The sequence below is a fragment of the Amblyomma mixtum genome, chromosome 3 (assembly GCF_055824585.1).
Source record: "Amblyomma mixtum isolate Tamu chromosome 3, ASM5582458v1, whole genome shotgun sequence".
Classification (NCBI taxonomy): Eukaryota; Metazoa; Arthropoda; class Arachnida; order Ixodida; family Ixodidae; genus Amblyomma; species Amblyomma mixtum.
This window is the reverse complement of record NC_143014.1, coordinates 136,226,355-136,250,441: the sequence shown is the minus strand read 5'-3', so window position 1 is coordinate 136,250,441 and position 24,087 is coordinate 136,226,355. Positions and strand designations below refer to the sequence as shown.

General features: G+C 52.2%; 1 protein-coding gene across 3 annotated transcripts in view; it reads left to right on the top strand.

Moving 5' to 3' along the window:
- tna (Zinc finger MIZ domain-containing protein tonalli) overlaps positions 1 to 24,087 on the top strand; it is a 273,408-nt gene that overhangs the window by 62,832 nt on the left and 186,489 nt on the right. For all 3 annotated transcript variants that reach the window (XM_089581282.1, XM_089581280.1, XM_089581281.1), the window contains one exon: positions 16,900 to 16,960. The gene's annotated coding sequence lies outside the window, so the exon portion shown is untranslated. The remainder of the gene's footprint in view (positions 1 to 16,899; positions 16,961 to 24,087) is intronic.

Below are 24,087 nucleotides of genomic sequence, written 5' to 3'. Positions count from 1 at the left end.
GCGAACCAACGTTTTCGCATTGACGGCTGCGTTTCGGGGAAGCAGTCGCGACAGGTTTCGGGCAATTTGTACGCGACGGCTACCACCGCAACGCGTTTTGGCTGGTTTGGGGCAAGCTCCGTTGTTGTTCAGGAACGCCCTGAATATCAGAATGACATTCGTATTGCATGGATCGGGCAGGGGGACCCCTAAAGCCCTATATCTGATACATTTTCAGAATCTCCCACTGGCCCTCAGGAGGAGAGGCGAAAGGGAAAAGGAAGTAAAGCAGACGGTAGTGTGTAATCCCCAGTGTGCGCTGTACGTGTGCAAGTACAGAGTGTAGTGTACAATGCAGGAGCCAATATAACACAAAACGTGCAGACACTGGGTCGGGGCGCCACTTCTCGTGGAACTGCCGCTTGTGCTGCTTCCCGGCAATCAGTCGTTGCCTGCAGTCGCATACCCCTTTAGTCCTTGTCCTCCGCCGTTTGAACGCTGCACTTTGCGCGGTTTTCCTCGCAATCCATGTTCGAACGCCAGGTGGGATGTGCTTAGCGTAGCGGTCCCGTGGCGTTATTTTGTTAGCGTCGCGTTTGTTTGCTCTTGCTTTTCCAGTCAGACCTGTTTTTTTTTTTTTTTTTGCCGATTTTGGAGCCTGAGGTGGATTGTTTCTTTATCGGTGTATGCCTGATTTCTACCAGAAAAAGTTGTGATGCCGGAAGTGTAACTTTCCACAGCAAACTGGTGAAGGTGCCGTGTGGGAACCAGGTGACGACATCTTAGACCGATTTCAGACTGGTCTGTTCGGTTATTGTTGGCGGTCACAAGCCTCTTGTGACCTTGTCATCCACGGCGCGGCGTCGATTCAGCTTTTCAAGTGGCAGATTGACATTGTGAGGAATGTTCTAGCATAAAACGGGCTAAATCGGGCAGGTCTATCGGGCAGAATGCTGCGGAAGTGAATCGCAATGTGGACTATACAAAAAAGTAATTAAACAACGAAAAAAAAAACTTTTTTGTAGATATTTTCTGGGCGTAAATTGCCATTTTAGGCTGTTTGTGAATATAGTAAACTATAGATAAATTAGTTTTGTCCCGCAACAAATTGAGCTGTCAATTCTAATTAGGCCTAGCAACGGAAAGTTTCGTTAAAATACCCTATTTGAGCCTGATTTTTTTACATTAAAATTGGGACCGATTTTAACTACTAGAGTTGGAGCATTATTATCTCTCTCCATTTTTGCGTGGCATCTCTTTAAACAACAGTCGCCACTCCGTTTTTGCACTGCTTCCTGTAGACGCTGTAAAAATAAGAGAAAGAAAAATTTGTCCCCGAAAAATAAGCATTAACTCTGGATGAAGTGCGACTCGGCGACATTGATGTATGTCTTACACAGGTCAAGGAGCGGAAGGACTTGCGCTGCATCTTAAAGCATGTTCTCGTTGTTCTTGCGGTTTTTCTGTATTTTTTTTTCTGCGAACCTAAATTTCAATAATCACATCATCATTAACGAAGCGCTTACTCGCACCAAAGGTCCGCGCGGTCAATAATGCGGCGCGTGTGGCACGGTGAGCTTGATGCGTGCAGTGCGCTGTGAGGTCGCTAGATGGCGACACGTTGAGCGCTAGCGAAGTGCAAAGCGAGTGTGAAAGTTGTTTGCGCGGGCACTCTTCGAGCCGGTGCAGCGTTAACAGCTTTGTTCAGTGTTTCGGCCGGTCGCTCGCTCGCTGCGGGCGATTTCTGTAGCGAATGGCCGTGGGAATCGGGTTGTAATGTGTGACTATCCAGCGCTGCTGGCCTTTTGTATTCGTCTATTGCTCTACGCTTCATAGCTCTTCTCCGCCGTAACGGATGAAGCGTAATTTCAGTAGGGTACCAACTATTTTTGACCATCCTATGATCGGTGTCATTTGTCACCGCCTTTGTTCATTTCTTCGGGCATTAGATATTTCGGCCACGATTCTGTGCATTTTTGAGGGCGCCCTTCCTTTCTTTCTCTTTTAGGTTTACCCGAGCCATCCGCTTTACGGCGGCGCCGTAAGGTTATCGGGGCTCGCAGACCAACTCTGCGCGAGAACCTCTCGAGTCACAGCGCGTCAACGCGTGGTGACGCATCTTTCGTTTGCCGTGAGGCTTGCGTGGCGCGGGCAGGGCGAGCAGCTGCGAAAAGGAGCGGTTACAGTTGGAGGAGCGTGACGTCAGAGCGAACTCGCCTGCAGTTCAGTTGCGCTGCGAAACTGCTGCGCCTAACTTTTTCTTTCCCCACCTTTCTTTTTTTTTTGTCCCTTTGCTCCTCTGGATGGTTTCTCATTCCCGATCTCATTTTTTGTTTCTTTTGTTTACGTGGTGAATGAAGCTTGGCAGTTGCGCGTGCATTGTTCTTGTGGGTGTTTTTTTTTTTTCGTTCCCCCTTCGCGTGGCCCACCCTCTTCCCTTTTTCCCGTTATGGTTGACTGATGATCGCTTATCACGCTCTCTTGAAACAACGGTGCTGCTTCTTCCCCGTCTCTGATGTCGCGCTGCGCGTGTTGCAGCCGTCTCTCTTTTTTCCTCTCTCTTGCTACTGTGCAACTCCCAGTGTGCGAGAGTTGAAAAAGGAGGAAATAAGACCGCCTGTGCACAGGACACTGCCTCAGTTTGTGCGTAAGTTTATACCGAAACCGATGCTTGTTGTGATCAGTCCAAAACAACATGCTTTTTTTTTTTTGTGGAATGAACCGTATAGAAGGTGTGCTGCGCTACTCGATTGAGCCTCATCTTTGTTCCTGGAACAGAGGGCAAAGAGCGTGGCTCCATTTTCTCACGCAAAATCTTTGAGACACGTTAGTTTGTTTCTTACGTTGGTTGGAAAATGCGTAGCTGGCTTTTTATACATCGATAAGGCGTGACCGCTAGCAGCCTGAAACAAACAGGAGACGGTCTTCGGGCTTTGAAAAGCTCTTGGAAGTTTACGCGACGCAGAAAAAGCTTTCCGAAGATCGACTGGCGAACATCAATGTTCTGATGATCCACCACGACGCGCGCTGGAGGGATAACGATTCGTATGGGAGTGGGCAGATGGGTAGCGCGTCTCAATTCAAGATTTTTAAGCTAGGGGCAGATTTATGAGTGGCTCTCGGAGGGGAGTGGTTGTGTGGGGGACGGTCCTATTTGTGCAGTGTATGTCTATAGGACTTTCTGCATCGAAAAAAATCGCGTTTCGCATGGCTTTCCCAAAGAAGATGTTTCCCCTGGTGGGAGCGCGCCATCCTCTCTTGAATTTGCCGCTGTTAAAGGGGACATTGAGGACGACTCTCTCCAATTAGTGTTCTCGGGGAAAAAAAATAAAAACTTCGTCTCAAGCTGTTTCTGTCTATGCTGACGTTTTGTCCGGCAGCAAATAGTGTATGTATCGACGAGATAGGATTTAAAAATCACCCGGACAGTCGATTCTAACTCAAGGCGCCCTTACCGAATAGGGTGGGTTGCCACTGTTTTGAAGTGAAGGACGGTGTAGCATAGCCTCTGGATCCCCGCCCGAAGATGATGTCGGCGCACGCATTTTACTTGCGAAATAGGCCGGTGGCGGCGACACCTGTATTTTGTTTTCTGGCCCCTTCTAGCTTAAAAGAGCTTCGTTTTCGCTCAGAGTGTTCTCTTCGTGATTGCAACGCGGTGCCCTATCAATGCAGGCCTACTTCTATTCGTCGTTTAAAGGCGACATTTGATTCGCAATGTCGGGCGAGCAGAATAAGAAGTATTAAGGGCGTAAGGGATCGCGCATTGTCTATGGAGCGTAACGTGGTGCGAGCTCTTGAGGCCTTCAGTATTCCAGCGCTCAGAATTCTCAAAATGAGAAGCTATACAAGACCGGCTTCTTCCGCTTCCTCGGTTCACGACACCTCGTCGGTTGTCGAGGAAGCGTTCTGCGCCTGTATCACCGCGCATCAACCGAGGCGAGGCTTTCGTGTCGCGAATGGAGCAGCGCGTGTGCAGCGCGGGCAGCCGTGCGGGGTGGCCTGCCGCGAGACGCGACTGGTCGCCGCGCGCCGCTCGGCCGCCGCCGCTTGCACAAGCCCAGAAGAAGAAGCTGCCTCACCGCGAGCGACACCGGCCTGAGTTCACCGCGGCGGCGGCGTCCGCCCCCTGGAGAGGGGGAAGCCCAGGACGACTGAGGGACGCGCGAACCGGAAACCCCCAAGGTCGCAGCCACAAATCTATGAAGTTCTCCGGCCGGTCCCTCCTCTTCCACGGCCTCCTATCATCACAGTCTGTGCTCCTCTGCAGATTCCCTCGCCCTGTTTCGCCGACTGCTGCATTCGGCGCCTCCTTTTCGTTCTCTTTTTCTGTGCATGCTCAGCCGAGCTCACCACTGGACGAACGGCTTGACCGAGCCTGCACAAGCCTGCCCGCTCAGAGAAGAATGCGTTCGGGCGACCCCGCCACCCGCTCACGCGTGTGGCTTGCGGGGAAGCATACTAGCGATGGGATGCAAGGCTGTAAAAATGGTGGCGTGATTACGCTGTGGAACAGCGCGGAGCTACGGCGTGTGTTGCTGGCCGCGGAATACTTGACTGTGGTCGAGGGTAAAACTTTTACACTTCCTGACGAGATGTAGCTAATTAAATGCAGTGTCTGTTGAGCAGTATGTGGTTGTAAATCCATGCAGCTGCAATGAAAGCGGAGCGGGGAAAAAAAAAGCTGCATCGCTACATTTTCGGTCACGCTGATGGTGTCAGTCACAACACCGTTGTAAGCCTTTTCGCTTCGTTTGAATATGGAACACGCTGTCATTGCCCAACTAGATAATTTAAACCATAGCACATACATGGCCAGAAATTTACGTAGAGCTGATGCTCAGAAGGGGTTACTGGAATTACCTGATCAATATGAGAAGGTCTTATCAGTGGATTGAATTCTGGCGTGTTAAATAGCAGTTTCCAGAATCAGCCGTGCGACTTCAGTTGGCTGTCGTCGATTATGTGGATGCCTATTGTGATATTTGCAAAGCCCGGCCCTCTTCATCCTCCTGCATCCTCAGATTCAACAGTGTGCTCAACGCCAGTGCTCTTGGATGCTCGTGCTTCAGTTTTAATTCGAGGGCTAGAGCAGTCGTCTACAGTGGTCGAAACCTTGACGGAAGTGGCCAGTCATCACAGAGGACAAAACCTGGAGAGCAGCATCTCAAAACGGAATCTTAACACTTTCTTACCAGGACGTAAGACAACTTTTGGACATACATCTGTCTTCGAAGGAGTTTAGAACACCCACTAAAATATGAGCGTGCAAAGTGCGGTCGCTCAGTGCGAATTTCGGCGACCGTGCGCTGTTGCTCCGAGAGAAATGCCGCAGAACCTGAACCGCAGCGCTGGAGGTGCAGCTTCAAAAACTTCCGCACTCGCGGGCACCACCGAGAGCGTCTTTTTGTGCCATCCGCAGAATCCGCGGGGAGAAATGGCCAATAAGCGGCCGGGAAAGAGGGCCAGCGCCCGGGGCTCAACGAGCAAGGTGCAGCGCGAGCGGGAGAGCGTCGAGCGTGCAGCGACAAGTGCGGAAAGCCGGCTAATTAGCATAGCTCGGGAGCCAGTTCGTTCCCCGGGGTGCGCGGGGAAGAAGCGAGTCGCGCGGGGAAGTAAGCGCTTGGAAAACGCACTTCCAGTGTCGGGGGGCAGGAGGGGCTGAGCAGGGTGGCTTGCGGATGGCAGGCGAGCCCGGGAGGGCGCAAACAGACGCGCCGTCGCAAAACACGATTAAATTATCGCTCCCAATCAAGTAACGAGTCTGCGCTCACTGTTGCCAGCCTGCAGCAGCCGACAGTGAGCGCGCAAGGGGCGCAAGGAGGGACACTTGACTATTTGTAGAGCGCACGGCGCGAGGAGGAGCTGCCGGATTGTAGGTAGCAGTTGCCGACCCGGCGGCAGGCAACCTCCTCGTCGCGGGGTCCCCTGCCGCGCAAGGGGCGAGAGTGAATCGACACGCGCGGGGCCGGCCGGCCCGAGGAGGATGCCGGCCGGCGTGAACGGCGCGGAGAGAGAGGTACGGAGTACGGCGGCGGCGACTTTTCGCGGACTCGCCTCCGCTCACGCACGCACACGGCCCGACGCGCATTCCTCACAGTTTGTACGCCACTCTGACGAAGTAGCGGCGGCGGCGGCTCCTTCATCGGGACGAGGGGAGGCGGCTGGCCCCTGCTCCCCTCGACGCGTCTTTGTTCGTGGCTATGTGTGTTTATATCGTGGCGAGAGGGGGAGACACGCGCGTTCTCCTCCTTTCTGCGGCGCTCTCTTTTCGACTCCGTCCACCGTCGCACTCTCCCTCACGGGGCTCCCTCCGGCTTCCTTTTCTGCGTGCGCGCGATGCGCAGTGGCCCCCTCTCGTATACGCGCCGTGTACCTCCGTTCGCTTCGGGTGTCGCATGCCGGTCGTTGAACGTAAATCACGGGCGGGAGCAGGCGGACTCGCAGGGCGGGCTGCGAAACTGACCACATTTCGGTTCTCTCTCTCTCTTCGCGGGGTGTGTTTCTCCCATCCTTCTTCCCTCTCTCCGCCGATTCTCATCTTTTTTTTATTTTTTTCCCTTCTCATCTCTCTTTGGCTGACTTGCCCGCGGGCTCTTTTATGATCTCCCTTTGCCGCTGCTCTTCCTTCTCTCCACCAAACGCGCGTATTTCATGCTCGTGTTTCTTTCTCACGTGGCGTTGCTCCCCTCGTTGCTTTTCTTCATAAGCGGTAACCTCTCTTCGTATATTTGTTACTCTCGTTGCCCTGGCGTCCTGTGCAGTTCGGGTTTCTTTTGGGCTGTGATCGTTTGTTGCTTGTCTGGTAGCCGTGCGCTGTGAGAAAAACCAGATTCTTGACGAACCGTCATTTAATGCCTGCATGCCTCCTTGCGCGGCCTCCGCGTCATCGTCCTTAAAATGCCTATTCAACAGGTGCGGGTTACCGCCTTTCATGGGCGTACAGCTCCTGCTTTTGAAGTTGGCGGTGAACGGGGCAGCAGCGAACGTCGCGATTATGCATTCTGTTGCTCTCGGTAGCTTTGAACTGATTTGGAAAGGGTGGTAGTGTCGCATTTTTGGTTTTGTGAAGGGACAGTTGCGGGGAATTATATTCGTGCCCACCTTGCACGTACATTATCAAGCCTATAAGGACAGTGGATTTGATTAGTTAAAAGAATAGTGTGTCGCATTTTTTTTAAAATTAAGCTTAATTATTTAAACTTGCTGTGAGTTTTCTGGAGCCTTATCCTGCATGAGTTTAACCTCGAATGAGAGTCAGCTTATTCAGCAAGACTAAGAGCAGAAACGCGGCATTGATGAACTCGCAACACAGGAGCCAATACATACGACTGCCATATGTGGCAGCAGAATTGCAGCCTTCAATGTAAAATTCTGTTTGGAAGCATGGTGGTAAAATGACACGCAGCGTGTTCAGTGAAGGCAGTGATGGTATGTTGTGTGTGGGCATGAACTTCTCAGTGGCGCGCCATTGTGCTGGAGCGACTGCCGCAGTTGCATGTTCCTCGCTACAGTATCCGTGCAGAGCGTTGACCGCGCATCGAGCGTGAGTGCGTGTCGCCCGTCTTTCCCTCAGCTGTTCTGTTCGGGATTTCGGCTGGTGTTAGCGCCATGGCTGGGCCTGACCCAGTATTGTTGCAGATGCTGCGGTGATGTCGGCGCAGGCGAGGGCCGCGGCGCCAAGCAGGGCAGCGAAGCGGAACCCTCCACCAGGAGGAGAGGGGGGGGGGGGGGGGGGGCGGTGATGGTCTCGCTTACGGTGCTACCACTATATAAACACGCGCGCCAGCCGCGAGGGGGAGAGCGCCTCCCCCCTCGGCGAACAGGTTCCGCGCGGAGGCCCGAGTAGCCACGGGCGTCGCTTTCTTGACGGGCGTCTGGGGTCTTCCGGCATGTGCCCGTCTCACGCGCGATGGTGTTGAGACAATGGGCCCGCCAGGCCATCGACACAGGAGGAGGGCGCGGCGAGAATTAGCGCAACCTGGCCTGACAGGCGGCCCCGCAACGACCATAAACAACTGCGCGCCGTTTGGGTGCCTGCTATGGGACAGTGATTTAACATAGACGCGGGCCTCTTTGTGGGCGCCGCCAGGTCGTTGCTCGCCGGGTCAGGCGCCGCGACCCGAGGGAGAAAAAATGCGCCCGTCCCGGGGGCACGCGCTCCGGCTCTCGACGCCAGCCCGCAGCTCTGCCTCTGGCTGCTTCAGTGAAATTTGTTATCGCTACTGACGGACCTCATTCAGCACAGTGTGGTTAGTAGTAGTTAGGAGTAGTAAGGCTTCTTTATTTCACTAAGGTGACACTTTGGGCTTGTTGGTGTGACAGCGAAGTGATACAGCGCGGAAGAGACAGGACACGGTCCTGGCTCTCCCGCACTGTGTCAGCACGTATGTATTTCCCGTTGATGAGCTTGAAGGCTTCAAGAGAGAGCTAGCGTTGCCTTAAGACTCTTTTAACGTAAGGAGTGCGTGTAGCGCCTTGAGTCATCGGTCGCCGTCCGCTCTTCCTGCGTCTTCGGGGACGCCCAAGTGCGGCCAATCATGCGCGTGTCGTTCCTCCAAGTTTTTGCAACTCCACGCCTTATGTGTGTGTGTGTGTGTGCGTGCGGGGGGGGGGGGGTGGTTAATATGTCTGGTATCTTCACCGTTTTCTTCCGGAAAGGTCGCTATGCGGCCGTAGTACAGTAGTGTTCGTGGTTGTGTCGTCATTTGTGGCATCAAGCTGTCTCTGCTCTTTCCAGATGTTGGGTGCATATTGCCTGAAATGTTTAGGTTATCGTTGCCGCCCTCCTGTCCAAACCGGCCGGTGCGTCCGGGCCTTTGGAAGGGGACGGGGCGGAGTCGTACGTCTTGCCGACTTCCGATTCTGTGTAACGCTGCTGTGGACACTGGGTGGGGGTCATAAGCCAGCCTTTGGTAGCTTAGTCTGCTGCATCGTTCGGTGCCATGTGCTTGTTGTGTGCCTATGGTATTCAGTGCACCCGTGTCTGAACTGGCTTTCGAGACGAGCAGGACCAAGCTGGGAAAGGCGCGCTAAATCCGGGTTCGCCGAGATCATCAGCTAAACGTTGCCTATTGCCTAGTAGCCGCAACACATGCTCAGTGACGAGTCGGACCCCGCACACTCGCACTGTCTCCTGTTCTCTTTTTCCCTTGTCCATCTCTCTTTCTTATATAGGGTTAATCCATGTCGCTTGGAACTTGACAGAGTCGCAAGGTGCCGCCAAATTTAGTTTAGTCGTGCTGCAGTGTAGACAACGCGCATGCAGCAGGAAAAAAAAAATCACAAAAGCGGGATGGCGCTCATTTGCTCCGGTTAGCCGCATAACGCCTCGCTGTTTGCGCCGTCGGCCCCCAGTCACGAGCCAGACCCAGGCCCCTCCTCGCCTCCCGTCGCGTCGAGTGCGCGAAACGAGCCAAGCCCCTCCAGCGATGCCCTGCAAAGCCAGCCTGAGGAGAAACGTGGCGCCACACGCTGGGAGCCGGCGGTGCGGGAGCGACCCGGCTTTCCCGTGTGACGATCGCGCATTCCCTGCTCTCGGCAGCGTCGCACAATGGCACGCACCCCGATGACGTAGCTGCAGCCGCCCTGGCTGCTGGCAAAGCCTTCCCGACCCCGCGGTTTCCGACATTTACCGGAGCACCCGTAGCTGGCGCGACTCCGCGACTGGGGGAAAGGGCGCGGAGTTTCGCCGCTGAGGGCTTCTTTCTGATCTCGCGTTTTCGTCGTGTGCATGCTTGCTTGTGCGCACATGTATTTTTGCATGTGTGTGTGCGGAGGGGGCGGGGGTGACGTATTCTGCCAGGCATCACCCTCCGCCGCAGTAGATAAAGGAGGAGGGAGGGGCGTTTAACGCTAACTTGGCCGTCATGTCTCGCTTCATTGCAAAACTTTGGCGGTTACAAAACGACAACACAGCAGGACGATTTCGTCCAGTTCTCCAGTCGCAGCGTTAATTCCAGCGGCGTCGATTGACGCTGCGTCGCTGACTTGCCACCGCGAATCGCGCAGCGAAACAGGGTTGGAAATGTAGCCACCGAAGCACTGCGTGACACCCGTATAGGTCGCTGATTGGCGTGATGTACAGTCGGATAGAACTCAAGAATGAAGCGGAAAATGCCCCTCAAATGAACCCCTCCAACCAATGGCGTCGACTGATTTTCTACCTTGACTTGACCGATTCTCCCCTTTACCGATCCCCTTGAGCCTGCTAACGTGAAATCGCAGGGGGTGGCAGGTGAATGGGGAACAACCGCGGCTCAATAGGATTAACCACGGTGGCATGAAAATCGGTCGACGCCATTGGCTGGGGGGCCTCTTTTGAGGGGCGCCTGCCGCTTCGTTCTTGAGTTTTATCCGGCTAAAGTATCGTCACGATGCGTGCGCCGTCAGTCGCGCTTCTGTACGTTCACTTGTTGCTCAGCGGCAGCGAAGGTGGCGACGGCGAGAGGTCGCGCGCACCACGGAGGCATCGTTCGATCGAGCAGCTCTTAAATGTCAGACCCGTCTCGAGGGCTGCAGGGCGCGACAGCGTTGATTACGTCACAGTCTGCAGCTGCGGTGATCCCGTGGTTTTACGCATCGCGCGGTGAGCTCCTATAGTGACGCTTCATCCTGTTTGGTTCTCCCACTGATAGGTCATAGGCAACGTCTGTTACGCTGCATAGCAGCTTCACAACCGTCGCTCTTCGCGGCACTCTTTCTTGCACCAAAATTGTCGTCATTTGAACCCGCTCGAGAAGCACAGCGGGTGCTTGATACCATGTTCGACTAGTTGATGCCTTCTTCGTGGCTGTTTTCCTCCCTCTCTCTCTCTCTCCCTGTGTGTGTGTGTGCGTGCGTGTGTGTGTGTGTGTGTGTGCGTGCGTGCGTGCGTGCGTGCGCGCGCGCGCGCGCGCGTGTGTGTGTGTGTGTGTGTGTGTGTGTGTGTGTGTGTGTGTGTGTGTGTGTGTGTGTGTGTGTGTGTGTGTGTGTGTGTGTGTGTGTGTGTTGCTGGTTTAAAGAGACAATGTTCGCTAAATGACAGCCTGCCGGAGCGGTTTTCCTTGCTGTGCTGCGCGAGCTGCGGCAAGTTGTTTCGGACTATCTGCGATCGGCGGAGCGTTATTTTGCTCGGCAGTCTGGCTCTTGCGCGGATCTAAATCGGCTGCGTGCTCGCCTCTCGTCGCTGCCCGGAATGTCGCAATTTGTCGTAGCCTCTCCTCTATTTCGGTGCGGTCGTCCATCTCTGCCGGGGCGGCGTGCGGGGCCGCGTCAAGTGGCGCCCCCTGGGAGCGACGCCGCTCGGCAGCCCGCCATGTTGACAACACCCGCACGTGACTCACTGCGAGCATTCTCGCGTTGTTCCGGCATTCCGAGTTCAGCGGAAGTCGACCGCCGACGTTATCCGCGCCGCCACTTCTCGCCTACGCCCCCCGCGCCCATTGCTCTTTCCACTGCCACTTGAGCGTTGGCCTCGAAAGTCGTTTTGTTTATCAACGCAGCGAACAGAGTCACGTCGCACATTGACTTCTTCCACTTCCTCCGAGAAGCTGCAATTTTGTCCTACGCTGATCGCTGCGTGCACTCGCTCGCGAGCACTCGAAACAAGTTGTACGCTCGTTGACAGCGAAGTAAGCCAGATCTAGGAGGCATGAAACGACTCATTGATTCGCGAGTTGTTGTCGAGGGCTCATTTCCGGAAATGGGCCTAATGTTTTTGATGTTGATAAGGCGTGCATGCGGAGAGTAGTACCTCCAGACGCCCTTGGTGTGCATAAATTGGCACCACAGGGAACATCGGTGCAGTTGTGCTCGTTCTTGCAAGGGTGATAATTTTGGTGATTTTAGTGGACGTTCTTCATCATCGATACGGAAGGAAGGTACAATGAAATATCACGACTTGACTGCTTCAGAAATGAATTTGACCCGAAAGACGCGGGTTCGATCCCGGCCGCGACGTTCGCATATCGATGGAGGCGAAATGCTAGAGGCCTGTGTACCGTGCGATGTCAGTGCACGTTAAAGAACCCAAAGTGATCAGAATTTCCGGAGCCCGTCACTACGGCATCCCTCATAACCTGAATCGCATTGGGACGGGAAACCCTAATAAACAAAGTAGTGAAAGCACGTATTGCATCCCTCCACTTCCTCGTAGTGCTTTTTTTTTCTTTTATGAACCGAAGAAGCAACAGACGTTGCCCAATCTGCGTAATTGTTACTGCAGTCAGGGTCGGCATGCAGTAAGTAATGAGCGGCTGACCATCGTCGAGGAGTAACGCTTCGATAAAGAGCGCTGATAAGCATTACGAAGGTGTTGGCTCAGGTTTGACTGATGACTACTTAAACATCACTGCCTGCGAATAACTAATGACTACCGCAATATGGTTGGGAGTATTGCCGCGTAATGCAGAATAAGCGGTCCATTACCCCGTCGCCCATCATATATTATTAAAAGGCTGGTGTCGAGGAGGACGAAGGAAATATAACTGCAGTTTGTGCAAAAACAGAGAACGACAGCTTTATTGTTTTTCCTCCACTTCTTCCTACTGCGTACATCTTCTTAAGGCAGGGCGTATCTACAGTGGCGCGTTTCCGCTTTTCGAGAAGGTTCTGCACGGGCGATTTGTTGGCGCTCTCCGGTCCAGCGCTGCCAGGGCGTTGACGAAGCAGTGCAGCGAGGCCCCTCCACACCGCGGCGCGAGCGCAACTGGTCGACGTCGGCGAACCGGCGGAGCGGCAGCGCGCGCTTTGTTCCCGCGGGATGCGGATGAGGGACGGCCGGGAAGGGAGAAAGGAGCCGGCGCGAAACTTGAAGATCAAGTGTCGCGCTGCGTCGGGGAGGGGGACTGCCGGTTGCGCGGAGAGGAGTGGCCCCTAAAAAGTGGTAATCCCAAGCACGATGCCGTCGTCGGAGCGGGTTTGCCTTTGCCTCGCTCCGCGTGACCTCCGCGGGTGATCGATTAGCGGGCTCGCTCGGCCCCTCCGCGGCTGCGTGGCGTTGATCCCGCGATCTGTCCGGATCGCGGCGGTCTTGATGGGTCGAGAAACCGGCCCCGGCAGGTCGCACCACCGGCGGTGAGGGGGGGGGGGTGAGGGGGCTCTCTCCTGCGCGCGTCGCGCGGGAATCGCGATATTGATTCGCACATCCGCGGGTGGAGGCCGCTTGGCGCGCGCGCGCCCTGATGTCGCGAGCCCTCCAAGCTCCTTCCCACTCTTTCCCCCTCGAGTCAAGTGCTCATTTTCCGCCGGTTTGCGCTTTGCGCCTCCGAGATTCCGCCGCCTTGAACCGCAGGAAGGCTAGAAATTATATACTTACAGGGCGTCCCCGCTACCTTTAACCGGGGTTTAAAAATATGCCGAGCACTCAAGACGACGCGACTAAATGCATGTTGCTGGCTATCGTATGCAGCAAGTCGCACTATTAACGCTACAACGTTAAAGCTCCCGTTGTGCATAAAATCCGGCGTCGTCGGCGTTGTGAGCGAAGAATCCTCGGAGAAGCAATCATGCGGGCCACCTGGTCACGTGACCTTTTGACGTCATCACAGCCTGCGCAGCGGACTGTGAGTAAACTGACCGCAGTGGCGGGTGGCAGCTAAATTAAGGATTGGTCACTCGGGAAGCGCAACCTGGGTCGCACAAGCGCCTCTGGTGGCAGTGGTTCATCACTTAACCGCCGCATCACTGCTCCAGGAATGTACCGGTACGATGACCCCCTGTGAGTGCAACGTCGAGAATGGCCAATTCCGCATGTATGGGCATTAATTAACCCATTAACGCTATCGCATCATACCCATAAGGCGGAGCTCAAGTATCCCCTCCAATACAATTGTTTGTATTGCTCTAATTGCATAATTAGTCAGATTATTTAACGAAATTCGCAAGAAACGAGGTTAGGCAAAAAATTCCGATCAGAAAGTTGAACGGTCCGCAGAACGACCGATCGAGCAATTTCTGACTTTCTATCTACTACTTATCAGTTTTTTCCGAACCTCACTGCAAAAGCCCGCGAAATACAAAAAACTTCCACGTGACATGCCCGCTTGAGCGTCGCGATTGCAGCGCTCTCAAACGTTCCGCCTACAAACGAGCAGATCATTCAGCAGGGTGTGCTGCCGCTCGAAAGGCGACAGCGCAGCGACGCGGGCGCTGGCTGTGCGATTTACGCAGCGGTATACGCTTCCCTCGCCACGGTTCATGATAGCGATAAGCAATGCCGCCGGGTACCCACCGGTTTTCTAATGGGTGCAAGATTTAAACGCGGTCTGGTGCTGGGCTTTTCTGGGGTGAGATGCTTGGGAAAAGGGCCTTCGGCCAAGCCGTTGTGTTGACGCTGGCGTAAAGCGCACAGCCAGCGCCTGCATTGCTGCCCTGTAACCTTTTTAAGCGGCAGCACACCCGGCCAGATGATCTGCTCGTTTGGAGGCGCAACGTTTGAGAACACTGAAATCGCGTCCCGCAAGCGGGCATGTCGCGTGGCATTTTTTTTTTTTTCTGTATTTCGAGGGCATCTGCAGTCAGCGGAAAAATGTAATAAACTATTAGATGGGAAATTAGAAACTGTTCAATAATACACTTTGCGGACCGTTCTCCAACTTTCTGAATGGAATTTTTTGTCCAACTTCTTTGTTTGCTAAGTTAGTTAATTAATATCGACTAATTATGCACTTAAGCGGAATGCAGAAATAGTGTGACTTGCTCCATACAGTATAGCCAGCAACATGCATTTGATCGCTTCGGAGTACCTCGGCATATGTTTGAACCCTGGCTTTGAACCATGTTAGCTGGGACACCCTAATGTTCGCTTCATTATAATGTTCGCTTCATTATAGTTCCAGCACATGTTCTCGACCAGACTGATACATAACGCGTTACAAGTAATTGATCATATACAATAAATTAAATTTTCTCCGAGATTTATACTGCATTGATTAAATCACATTTTGTAAGGTGTAGCGTTCTCGGTAATCCAATTATTATTTTTTTTTTTCAGTAATAGACTTCTAGTAATCTGTTACCTGCATTCGGTGGCAAACATTGTCCCTTGCACAGTCGAGCTGCGAACAAGCTGCTCATGCAAGCCCGAGTCTAGTCCCATGTTCCACGCCTCGCATATCACCACGGCGACACAGACGGAGTGTCATGTTTGGTGAGCTTGGGCTTTGACCCCTCGGAGCGCGAACAACAGCGAAACGCCGCGCTTTGCGTAACTTCTATAGGCCGTGCCCAAGGTCTTCGAATGTTAGAGCAACGCGTTTTCCGCCTTCGCGTACATCGAAATGCCCTTCGGTGTCGCTGCTGATGTGTCCACAACGGAGCGTGAAAAAAAAAAAAAATTGCCGAAGGAAACTTCGAAAAGCAGCTGCAGGTGAAATTACCAACGTATGTGCCGCAACAGGCTGCACATCCAACAGCCCGCACCAGCTTATTCTCCGTGTGTATTTGTGCTATGCTGATAAAGATGGATGAGAAATAACGTAATAGTAATCCATTACTTCTCTGTAATTGTTCAGTTACTTTCTATATGCTGTAATTGACCACTGAAATCAGTTGCATCTCAGATGCAGTAACTGTAATTGTAATCGCTGACTTGTTATCTGTAACGTGTACAACACTGATCTGGACACCGCCTAACTAGCCGGTTACATGTGTGTAGACGGCGGAATCTTGGCGCCTCGGTGCGAACTGGGGCCCGAAGTCCATACTGCGCAGTGGCTGATGCGTGCGCGATTCCCATGCGCGGTAATGAACACGTGAACGCCCGCATGCAGTGAGGCTCCCTGAACGGTTGGTTGGTTTATGGGGTTTAACGTCCCAAAGCGACTAAGGCTATGAGAGACGCCGTAGTGGAGGGCTCCGGAAATTTCGACCACCTGGGGTTCTTTAACGTGCACTGACATCGCACAGTACACGGGCCTCTAGAATTTCTCCTCCAAAGAAATTCCAGCCGCCGCGGCCATGATCGAACCCGCGTCTTTTGGGTCAGCAGCCGAGCACCATAGCCACTGAGCCACCGCGGCGGCGCGCTACCTGAACGATGAGGCAGCGAGAACTAAGAAAAGATCGGACGCCAAACCTGGGAAAGTCTATACTTTGGGATTAGTCCAGTATAATTCATTAGGTGCCGTTGGGTGCTCGTCGTGAGTTTAACGCTGCGCGAAACTCCATGCTATGTATAGGAAAATGGTTGAAGTTCAACGTGTATTGGTGAGCTTGGAGTGGCGGCCCATAAAAAGAGAGCGAGTAGAGAAGGGGAGGTGAGGTAATTATTATGTCGCCGTTTCAAGCTACCGCTTCGTGGCTTCTATTATGCCGTGTTTCGTTTAGGGTCGAGTTTCGCTGGTCTTGTGCTTTAGTTTTTCTTTTTTCCTGGATGGTGTGTTAACCACGTGTTTATGCGCATGGTTGTCTTTGCTTGTTGCCTCTTCTTTACTGTGCATTCTCAGGCTCGTAGAGCGTACGTTTTTTATTTGTTTTGCTTCAGGAAAAGAATAGTGGTACTGATATTGAGAGCGCCACGTTCTCACTAAGGAAAAATGCTTACGCAGATAAAAATGAAATTTCTACGTCTTGCTCAACACCTGTCTGTCCAGACGGCGCAGGGAGGAGGGCGTAGCATTCTCATAGTCATTGGCAGTCTTATGCGGGTCATTGGTATTCCGTTCGTGCAGGACATCGCATTCAGGAGGATTTGAGCGCTGGACGATCGGCGGACGCCAGCTCACAGCAGCCACAAAGTTGTACGGATCGGTTGAGACATGGCATAGTTGTAATGTTGTTCAGCATAGTTCAATTAGTACAGTATACAGTACAGTACAGTTGAATCGTCCTGTCTAAGAAGTTTCCGTCCGAAGCGTCCGTGTCGATACAGTGTCAATACGGTGTTACGGATACACACTCGTGGCTTACTGCATTTTCTGTCTCATTTTCCTCGTGCAGAGACCGAGACTGCTGACTCGAGTTCGCACCTTTAGCCAGCTCGAGTTGAAGAGTGACGGAGGTGAGTGGAGAACGCCCCATTTTCGTATAGCACCTCGCGTATGTAGAGAGAGAAGTCACTAGTGGACGTGGCAGGCCAAAGCCAGCCGCCTGGTTAGGTGCTGGCTTTGAGGTCTGACACGGCCACTGAAACTCGCCAAAGTACCTCTCAAGTTAGATGTGGGGAAACATTGTTTAAGGTGGCATATGCCGGCCTGTTGATGCGATTGCAACATGGAGACCCTCAGCTAATCAGCGAACCGCTGACGTTCAGTGCCTAGAAGTGAGGAAGGTCATGCTGAAGCTCGCACGAATGTCGCAAGGTGGAGACGTCACTTTTCCGCGGGTACTTCTCAAGGCATCGGTCGACTAACACACGCCCACGCAAGTGACGGCGTCGCGCACGAAATGATCACAGAGGACAGGATGAAACGACATTTGGAGTAAAAAAAAAAGATCATACATAATCCGGTCTTCAGCGAACCGACACTTGTTACTGCACACGTGCGTTGCAATACAGGCTGCGTGATCCCTGGTCCGCATCTGCAGATGCTTGCGACAGTTATGAAGGAAATGGGAATTAACGGGAGGGAAATAACATGGCCAGTCGAGAGCGAGACCACCTCCCAGCGCTTTCTCCGCGGTCTTCGGTAATCTAATTTTTTGCTATACTTTGTTGCTAAATTATTCGCCGAAGTCGCAGAATTCGCCGCAGTTATACCTCGCTGATAAGCGGCTAATAAAACCTTTTTATGTCAACGATTTTTATGCTCTGCTAGAACTGCTGGAACTCGCCGGAACTAGTGAATGCCTTCCTTTCGTTGCGCAGAACAAGCTCGGGAGGCTAAAATAAATTGCGAATTTCTGAACCGCGGGAAGCTTAGAAGGGCACTGGGGACAAAAAGAAGTTGGCCTGAATCGCAAGGGCGCCATTCTCACCGAAAACGATAGCTTTTGAAAGCTATAAAAGATCAATAAAGGAAATATGGGTGTCGCCACCACCGTCCGATTTGGCAAGTAAAACACGTGCGTCGACAGCGATTTTCGCAGCGCATCCCGCCATTCCCTGCAAAACATTGGCAGCTTGTTCTTTTCTATAAGGACGGCCTCAGTTTGAATCGACTGACGGGATGATTTCCAAGTCCCAATTTTTTTCGGCGTCAACACAGTCAGAAAGGTCCAGAGAATCAATTTTTACTGAGTCTCTCTTTAATAGTTTTTATACTTTTAGTCGTCAAAGACAAGGATCGTCGAATTAGTTATACAGAGGGCGCCACTAAGCATCACTATAGTCGGATACAGGTCAAGAACGAAGGGGAGCATGCCCCTCAAAAGAGGCTTTCCAGCCAATGGCATCTACCGGTTTTCGTGACGTCACGGTTAATGCGATCAATCCGTGGTTAAACCCCTTTCATCTGCCACCCCTTGCAATTTTGTGCTTGCAGATCCAAGGGGATTATCCACGATGTCATGAGAATCAGTCGACGCCATTGTCTGGATGGTCTTATTGAGGCGCATATTTCGCTTCGTTCTTGATCGAGTTGCATCCTACTAAAGATGGCAGTGTTGAGCTGGTGTCTGGAATTGAATGGAATTTATATACTGGCGATTAACACGAAGTAACTGAGCATGAAGTGAGAGGCTGGTCAGTCATGCCTCGCCACGAGGTAGAGGTTGCTGTAAGCTGGTGGCGACCAGCCGTGCGTCATAGTGGCGGCAATTGGTCAACCGCAGCGACACTTACTATTGCGTATTTGAGTCGGCCATCCGGAGCAAGTTTTCTTGCTCTGCGAAACCATACATCGTCTTTCAGTGGGCGATTAGGATTCAGACTCTTTCTGATTGCAACCCGACGATATGGTCCCTAGACAGCGTGCTCCTTCGGGGATTCGGAGAGATGTTCTGAATCGCCGATTGGAATACCGCATTTGATGACGAATTAAGGCCGAACATTTGTTTCACAGTTCTATCATCTAGAACTCATTTGTACCACTGGCAGAGAAGTCTCAAGTTGCCACCGTCATCATTCGTTAGTCGTGAAGTATCGTGAAGGCAGTTTAGAAGAAGCCGGGGAGCGTCCCTTCTAACTGTCCGGTTCCTCACGAAACTCATGGGTCAGCCCCAAAACGTGAACTCAAAGTAAGCGTTGCTGAACAGCGCAGTGATTTAAAGACTACGCCACAGCCTTACTTTGCAAATATCAGAAAAAAATGTACTTAAATCGCGACGTCCTCTTCGAGTCAGCGTACAGTGTATGTCAAAACTCTCCGGTCCATTTAGCGTTTGACTGGAAGCATCGCCGGACAGCACATGGTCGCAAAGACTTCTAGAGAAGCTCGCAAATCTGTGTGGGGGCTTGGCGGGGGACGTGTTTACTGTTTCGAAACAACCGCCGTTTTACCGGTGGGCGCGGCATTTGAACCTTACGGAATGCGTGGTTGATTCTCCACCTGGAAGAACTCCCACGAGCGCAGTAATCCATACGTGGGCCAAACAAAAAGGGGCGAACATTATTCTTGCCCCCCCTCCCTGTTGTTTGCCAAACGGGGTACACCGCTATGCGCGAAGCGTGTTTCTTCAGAGGAGGAGAAAGTGGCGGAGCTGCGACCCAGGAGAGCCGCGGCTCTTCTCGGGGCGGCGAGCAGAGCGGAGCCCACGCTTCGCCCTTCGCGCAGCGCCCACGTCTCGAAATTCGGGAGCTGGAAAAAGGGCGAAAGGCGGTGCGCGGGGGCGAAGGCGCTTTCCCGAGAAGTCGAGCGGGCTCCCCCCCCCCTTTTTTTTTTGTTCTCGGCCCCCCTTTTCTCCTCTTCGTCCTCTTCCTCAGTCATTTCCACCCCCGCCGCCGATGCCACGTTTGAAGAGAGAGTAGTGGCATGCAATAACCTACGCACTGGCAGCGAAATGTCATTCCGACGCTGCGCAACTCCGTAATTTACGCGTTCGCGACTCTGAACGCATCCGGCTGCGCGCGTTAACGAATTACTAGCTCGTCTTGCAAATATGTACAGCTGGCGTGCGCGTAATTGTTCACCTTTTCTCATTTTCTTTCACTCCCCTCTCTCTCTCTCTCTCTCTTTTTTTTTCTTGAGTGGTTGACTGTTAGCCTTCTAAGAAACGAATTAACACAGCGCAACGGAACGAGCACAAGCAAGAAGAAACACGAAACACAGGACGGGGGGGGGGGGGGGCTGTGTTTCTCTGTTTCTTAGAAAGTATGAATCTGTTTCTTGGAAAGTGTGAACCACCTGGCCCGCACCAGAATCCTGTTACTTAGTCACAGCGTAAGTCGTCGTGAACCATTACCAATGCACATATCTCTCTCTCTCTCTCTCCCTTCCCCCCCTTTCTCTCTTTTTTTTTTTTTTTGCGCGCTATGGCATTTATTAGCCGCGCTCCCGCTCTCTAGCGTTCCTCGCCGATCGTGTCGCTGTCACCACCACGGTCACCGCCAGCTCCGCGGTGAAATAAGAGCATGACTTCGTCGCAGCCGCGCGTGGCTCATACAGCACGGGCATGGGGGTATCCAATAATCCTGGCACACCACACTTTATCTTTCGCAGTTCGAGAAAGCCCATTCCAACGTGACGTCAGCGTCACTTCCCTTGGGATTATCGCCGACGCCTTTTAGGGAAGTTTTAATGCTACTGGCATTCGAAAAAAAAAAAAAAAGCGGCGAGGACTGAGCCTTCACGGTTCTACAGAGACGAGCAATGTGGAGGGGTACTGCATGTCGCACACGTATTTTTTTTAAACGGGCTGTAATTCTCTGGCTACAGCCTTTGACCTATAGTACTATTTGCTGGCTAGCTTTAGTCATGAAATCTTAGCGGTATATCATTCACTGGATTTCGCGTCTCGGAGTATGAGGCTTTTTATTTATTTATTTATTGTTCTGCCTATTTGCCATTGCTTTCAACGCGAACCGTTAGGCTGTATATTCTCCTTTTTCTTTACGTTTATTTTGTACCACATCCGTCGCCGCAGCTTTTCGTTGAAAGGTGCTATACTTATGTGTCGCATATTGCGCGTGCCTGCGTTCGCGCACATTCCCTTCGAATAATTTGGTGTGTGGGCGAACTTGGTGCGCGAAAAGCTTGTTGCCTTGCGGTTACAATTAGGCCACATGTCTGTCATCGCAAACATCGTTTTTCGTCAGCGCTGTGATAGCCCGGTCCCGTGCTTGTCCTCGTCCTTAGCACTCTGGTTTCCACACCTTCACTGAGAGCTACGCCGCGCTGCTAGCTTCTGCCGAAACGTCGCGAACACCGGCGCTCTGTTTCCAGAGAACGCAGCAACAGCGTTTATTCGCTCTCCCGTTCGGCGTTTCTTCATTGGTCTATCTGTCTCTTTCATTTTTTTTAATCTCCTTTCCGTATATAAGGCGTGCAAATCAAGAATCCCCGACGTTCGCTCGCTCGCTCTCAATCGTGCTTGAATGAAGGCGGCAGAAATTTGCATGAACGCGCACCAGCCCAGGCAGCGCGGAAAAAAGCTATATAAGAACGGAACAAGCATCCCCCATGAAACGACGGCGTAAAAAGCGCTCACGCCGCGTGTCAATCGGCGCCTCGGTTCCCTACGTCCTCCTCGCGTCCAGATCCCCCCCCCCCCCCCCCCCCCCGTTTCGCTCGATATTTCTCTCACCCTGTCTGAAGACAGACAGACAGGTTGTGCTTGTTATGACACGTTCTTTTCCAACCTTCGCCATCACGAAGCGCACAAGGGCTCCCTATACCATTTGTTCGTTCAGAAAAAAAAAAAGAGGGGGTGGGGAGAAAGTAAATCTAGGTCGATACGAAAACCGAAGAGACGAGCATTGGGAAGAAAGGGAGGAATGAACGAATGCAAAAAAAAAGAAACAATAAAAATGAACGGAATCCGCGTGGATCCTGGCGCACGCCGAAAGGAGGCGCCACTGCCATCGAAGGCACGGTCCGGGGGAAAAAACACTGCCGCGTAGCAAATGGAGGAGAAGCTTATCGTTTTGAGTTCCGCTTCTTCCCTACGTCTCCCGATTTCACTTTCTCGGACGCCTCTTTTCTTTTTTTTTTGCTCACTTCTCTCTCTCTCTCTCTGTCTGTGCCTTTTATTCGCCAGTAAGAAGCGAGCCCGTTTTATTTTCGCCTTTCTTCGTTATTTAGTTCCGCCCTCCTTAACTTGCGTTACACTTTCCCTCTTGTTCTTTTCTGGCCCCCGAACTGCCCTTATGAATGCCTCGCAAGGGTAGAGCTTTCTTTTCTTTATTTTTTCTTCTCACTACTATTATCATCATTGCTCTCGCTCCTTTTTGCCTTTTTTGTTATTTTCCCCTGCCTGCGCTCCCCGCCCGCCTCGATTCCCATGCCTGGTCGCGCTCGTCCCAACTTCGCCGTTGATGCGCGCCTCTGCGCTTGATGCCACTCGCTCTTGCGTTACACTTCTCTGCTTCCATTTCTTGCGTTTTTCCTCCTCACTACTGCACTCCCCTCCGCTGCCTCCCTCTACCGCCTTACGCCCGCCGACTCCCGTTCCTGCCGAGCTCCTTGTTTTTCCTTCGGATTCCTCTCTCCGTCCCCCTTTTGTCTGGCGCTCCGTTCCCCCGACCATGTCTTTATTTCCTGTTCATTCCAACATTCTTTTATTTTTCTTTATCGGCTACGGTTGTCTCGAGCAGCGTCTGTATTTGCAAGCCGCACGCCTGATTTCATCGTGCTACCTTCTCCTCAGCAGTGGAGGTTTTTATTTTCCATTTTCCGCCTCCGTGTCGGTCCCTCCACACTCCCTCTCTTTCAGGCCCCGGTAATTGCGCTTTTCTTCTTCCTTCGAAGGTAGAGGGAAGTGCCCGCGATATTGTCGTTTTCTCTCCTTCGTTGCTTCTGTTGCTTTTAGCTTTATCATTTCTTCGCGCCCTTCCCTTTCCCTACGCACTGCAACTCGCTTTTAAGCTCTCTCTCCGCTCTCTCCGCGCACTTGCCCTCGTACGAACTTCGTTTCTAACCTCTATGCTGTAGGTTTTCTTCACGAAAGATTACCGTTCCCTTTTTTTCCCCCTTTTTTTTTCTCGGGCGCATTTTCTTTCTTGTCTGTTACCTCTTGCTCTGTTCCTGCCTTCGCGGTGCTTCGATCTTCTTCGCTCGTTCGTTTGTTGAGCGTTTTTGAAATCGCGCTGCCCGTTGCGCTCTCGGTTTATAAATCTGCTGTTCCATACTCTTCCCGCCTCTGTACCCCGCGCGCTCGCGTTTCTTTTTATACTTTTTCTTCTGCTTCTTTAGCCTTACGTTAACATGTACACCCACACGCGCGCACACACTCTCTCTCCAGTGAGTTTTCTGCCTTTTGCCCTTCCACGCTCTCCGTGTAGCGGTGACTTTGTCGTTTTCTTTCGTTCTTTTTTTTTTCTTGTTGCGCTTTAGGTTTGAGGGGCTGGATATTGATTTCAACATTGCTACTTTTTTTTTTCTCTCTAAGCTCTGTCAGCCTGCTCTGGTGTCTTCCGCGGCCAGCGGATTGTTTTTTTTTGTTCTAGTTTTTTTCCTCTGCATTGTTTCCTTTTTTTCTTTATTGAGTCACTGCGGGGAACGGCATACTTTATTCCTGCGTTCGTGTCCGCGGCTATCGAGTTCTTTTTTTTTTTCTACCGCGGATGTCTGTCGTGCACGGCCGTGTCTCTTGCGTGATTGACGGCATAATTAGTTTGACGTTAAATTGGCTAGAGCATTCTCTGTCTTCGTCTCGCGCACCAGATTTTCTCTCCTTTAGTCTTAGTTGTAACCCTAGCATCGTTATATTGTGGCTGGTATAAAAGAACGGCGGCTTCGGGAAGGAAAAGAAGCGACCGAGGTAAGCGGGGAAAAAAAATCAACCTGTGCGCTAAGAGGACGTCTTTTTCAATTGAAAAGAAGACGTCGGGTGGGAACTCCGTCACTGCAACAATATAGTATACAGCGAGTCCCGCGGTTCGGGTGAGCCTTGGATCGAGCGGAGATATATAATACGGCTGTGTGCAGCTTGAATGGGGCGCTTGCTGACACGGCTTCTAACTAATAAAGGAAAAAGAATACGGTCACTGACCAAGTCAAGAAATTTTAGACGTTTCGGAACCTCGTACGGGTTCCTTGATCAAGGAACCCGTACGAGGTTCCGAAACGTCTAAAATTTCTTGACTTGGTC